The sequence below is a fragment of the Eurytemora carolleeae genome, unplaced genomic scaffold (genome assembly GCF_000591075.1).
Source record: "Eurytemora carolleeae unplaced genomic scaffold, Eaff_2.0 scaffold1837, whole genome shotgun sequence".
Lineage (NCBI taxonomy): Eukaryota > Metazoa > Arthropoda > Copepoda > Calanoida > Temoridae > Eurytemora > Eurytemora carolleeae.
The window spans coordinates 26,219-30,741 of record NW_019397746.1 but is presented as its reverse complement, the minus strand read 5'-3'; the positions used below and the strand labels follow the sequence as shown (position 1 = coordinate 30,741).

The window sequence follows — 4,523 nt, the reverse complement described above, 5'->3', positions numbered from 1 at the left end:
GACAGGATATTTAATAGATAACAAAATCAAAGAGAGGACATTTCATAGACAGAACATTTAACAGATAGGACATTTTATAGATAACAAAATCATATATGGTCTATGGTGTAAACTTGTTATATTTCAAACTTTAAACTTAGATTATTTTATCTGATAGAATCTATGGTTTGGAGAATCAAAGCATTGGGTTGTCTATGTAGATATCTGGATATTTGAAAATCAGAGTTGTTGGCAAAGACTCTTTATATAGATATGAACAATTAATGATCCTTTGATAGAGATAGTTCTTGGGGATATGTAGATGTAGTCTGGTTTAAATGTCGTCTTATTCTTTCAAATATTCAGCCCGAAGAAAACAATCTCTTTAACCCGTAAACAGTTAATTGTGCGTCTCCAATCTCTTTAACCCGCAAACAGTTAGATGTTCGTCTAAAATCTCTTTAACCCAAAAACAGTTAGATGTGCGTCTACAATCTCTTTAACCTATAACCAGTTAGATGTGCGTCTACAATCTCTTTAACCAGTAACCAGTTAGATGTGTGTCTACAATCTCTTTAACCAGTAAACAGTTAATTGTGCATCTTCAATATATTTAACCCGTAAACAGTTAAATGTTCGTCTAAAATCTCTTTAACCCAAAAACAGTTAGATGTGCGTCTACAATCTCTTTAACCCGTAACCAGTTAATTGTGCGTCTTCAATATATTTAACCTGTAAACAGTTAGATGTTCGTCTACAATCTCTTTAACCTGTAACCAGTTAGATGTGCGTCTACAATCTCTTTAACCCATAAACAGTTAATTGTGCGTCTTCAATATATTTAACCTGTAAACAGTTAGATGTGCGTCTACAATCTCTTTAACCCGTAACCAGATAAATTTGCGTCTACAATGTCTTTAACCTGTAACCAGTTAGATGTTCGTCTACAATCTCTTTAACCCGTATAATAATTACTTTTGCGTCTACAATCTCATTAACTTGTAAACAGTTAAATGTGCGTCTACATTCTCTTTTACTCGTAAACAGTTATGTGCGTCTACAATCTCTTTGACCCGTAACCAGTTAAATGTGCGTCTACAATTTCTTTTACCCGTAAACAGTTATGTGTGTCTACAATCTCTTTGACCCGTAACCAGATAAATTTGCGTCTACAATGTATTTAACCTGTAACCAGTTAGATGTTCGTCTACAATCTCTTTAACCCTTATAATAGTTAATTTTGCGTCTACAATCTCATTAACTCGTAAACAGTTAAATGTGCGTCTACATTCTCTTTTACTCGTAAACAGTTATGTGCGTCTACAATCTCTTTGACCCGTAACCAGTTAAATGTGCGTCTACAATGTCTTTAACCTGTAACCAGTTAGATGTTCGTCTACAATCTCTTTAACCCGTATAATAGTTAATTTTGCGTCTACAATCTTATTAACCTGTAAACAGTTAAATGTGCGTCTACAATCTCTTTTACCTGTAAACTGTTGTGTGTCTACAATCTCTTTGACCCGTAACCAGATAAATTTGCGTCTACAATGTCTTTAACCTGTAACCAGTTAGATGTTCGTCTACAATCTCTTTAACCTGTATAATAGTTAATTTTGCGTCTACAATCTCATTAACCCGTAAACAGTTAAATGTGCGTCTACAATCTCTTTTACCCGTAAACAGTTAAATGTGGGTCTACATTCTCTTTGACCCGTGTAATAGTTAATTTTGCGTCTACAATCTCATTAACCCGTAAACAGTTAAATGTGCGTCTACAAACTCTTTGACCCATGTAATAGTTAGTTTTGCGTCTACAATCTCATTAACCTGTAACTAGTTAAATGTGCGTTTACAATCTCTTTAACCTGTAACCGGTTAAATTTGCGTCTAATCTCTTTAACCTGTGAACAGTTAGATGTCATGTGCGTCTTCAATCTCTTTAACCCGTAAACAGTTAGATGTGTGTCTTTAATCTCTTTAACCAGTATAATAGTTAATTTTGCGTCTACAATCTCATTAACCTGTAACCAGTTAAATTTTTGTCTACAATCTCTTTAACCCGTAAACAGTTAAATGAGCGTCTACTCTCTTTTACCTGTAAACAGTTAGATGTCATGTGCGTCTACAATCTCATTAACCCGTAAACAGATAAATGTGCTTCTACAATCTCTTTAACATGTAACCAGTTAAATGTGCGTCTACAATCTCATTAACCCGTAAACAGTTAAATGTGCGTCTAAAATCTTTTTTATTTCTAAGAATAAAATTTCCTTTCTCGTATATGTGAGAATAGATCTGGTCCCCGGCCAGGGTAAGTATAACAGGCAGTGCGTTCAGAAATGTTCCTTATTTACAGCGTTTGTAAAGATTTTTTAGTTTATTTATGGTTTTGGTTTCAATTGAATTATTTTCATTAGTAAATACTATGGCATACATCTACAACGTTATTGAAATAGTTTTTTTAAATGATAAAAAAATTGTTTGTTTATTTTTGAAGAAAAAAATCAAAATTACCAATGAGGGTTTTTAGAGAGAAGAATTTAAACTTGTACATTCTCTCTTCTAAAATCATTGGAACAAGCCCAATCTTAGTCAAACACCTAGGTTGAAGGTTAAACACTAAACAGATATATGGCTATTGGGGGGCTGAAAGTGAGAACCCCCATGGTATAACCTTTCTCAGTTTGCACGAAACCTCTGAGCCAAATAAATTGTAATTTTACGAGAAAAAGATTCCCGGATTAAAAAAAATATGAATTTTTAGCGTTTTTGGTCGTCTTTCGTCTGAGTTTCTCCTCTTATCAGCCTGCTTTTCGATCTCATGTTTAACTTTCTGCATTTCTTCTCAATTTTAATTTCCAAAAAGATCTCCAACAAAATTTTAAATTTGATGTAAAGACGACAGAAACCAAAAATCCTTCGAAAGACCAATTAGAAAAATTTATAAAAGCCAAATATCTTTTATTCATTTCTGTCCTATAAAATTTGTTTTTCAAGATAATGTTGTTCCTACACACCCCGGGCCCCGGACTAACCAGAGTTAGAGGCATTCAGTTTCTTCTATTTGAAATCATACGCGTTTTGATTTATATTTTAACAATCTTTAAAGTTACAGATTTGTTTGTTGAATACTTTTTATTCAAAACATATATGCCGGCAAAAAAAGTATTTAAGAAAAAAGGCTGAAAAATTATGTAGGAGAAATTGTGATCGAAAGTCACAGCTTTCTGGAATATTGACAGAGCTGAAAACTTTAGAATGGTGGAATCTGGATATCGTGATTAATGCTTGATCCACTCTTTTTCTTATTCTCGAGATTAAATAATGCCTGTTCTTTTCTTGTTATTAATCTCCAGATTAATTAACCGATCGGGATTAAGGATATCCCAATCTATAGTTTTCAGCTCAGACCATTAAATCCATGTGCATAATTTATCAGAATTTATGAAATGTCGTGCTTACAATTTTATACTTTTATACGTAAATCTCAGTAATTGCAAAAGTAAATCGTTTGCCATGAATATGCGGAAACAGTTTTAAAGAGCTCCAGATAATCATTTCATTAAAAACGAAATTTCTGTAGCAATCCGTTATAAGAAAATTAGAATACGACATTTTAAAAATTCTGCCGGTGTCTCTTTATAATTTCGAACTTAACTGGTGTAATGTTGCACTTTTAAAGATATGTTAATACCATTTACAGTTTATATTTTAAAATCTTAAACCCTCTCTTCAAATTAAATTTACCTTAAAAATGAATATTCATAAAACTTCATTATTACAACCTTTTCAACGGGAGCTGTATAACTAAGGTGTTGCTTAATATTGTTATCGAAAATATACTGTTTACCAATATTAATTTAAGTTGCTCAGAGGCTTAAACAAATTTGTTAAAAATAGACATTACACATTTTAATTATTTAAACAATAACATAAAATATTTATCCAATCTTTTAAATCTAATTTAATTATGATTTAGCTACGCTCGGATAAATAATGCCCGGCTTAAATAATTACATTTATTAACTAAATTGAATTAAATATATTTTAGCTATTGAACTATTTTTTTTGTTCATTTGAACTATTTTTATGTCTATTTGAACTATTTTTATGTCCATTTGAACTATTTTTAAGTCCATTTGAACTATTTTTATGTGTATTTGAACTATTTTTTTGTTCATTTCAACTATTTTTTTGTTCATTTGAACTATTTTTTTGTTCAAATGAACTATTTTTTTTTGTTCACTTGAACTATTTTTTTCCATTTGCACTATTTTTTTTGCCTATTTGAACTATTTTTATGTCCATTTGAACTATTTTAATGTCTATTTGAACTATTTTTTTGTCCATTTGAACTATTTTTTTGTTCATTTCATCTATATTTTTTTGTGCATTTGAAGTATTTTTTTGTTCAAATGAACTATCTTTTTTGTTCATTTGAACTATTTTTTTGTTCATTTGAAATATTTTTACGTCCATTTGAACTATATTTTATGTCCGTTTGAACTATTTTAATGTGCATTTAAACTATTTTCTTATGT

The 4,523-nt window shown here is 30.8% G+C and overlaps 1 long non-coding RNA gene across 1 annotated transcript; it reads right to left on the bottom strand.

Annotated features, from left to right (window-relative positions):
- Positions 1–2,254: 2,254 nt before the first annotated feature.
- Positions 2,255–3,800, bottom strand: LOC111715739 (uncharacterized). The gene is made up of 3 exons (XR_002768304.1): positions 3,730–3,800; positions 2,497–2,582; positions 2,255–2,327 (listed from the first exon to the last, which is right to left on the bottom strand). It is a non-coding gene; the product is annotated as an uncharacterized LOC111715739 (long non-coding RNA).
- Between the last annotated feature and the right edge of the window lie 723 nt (positions 3,801–4,523).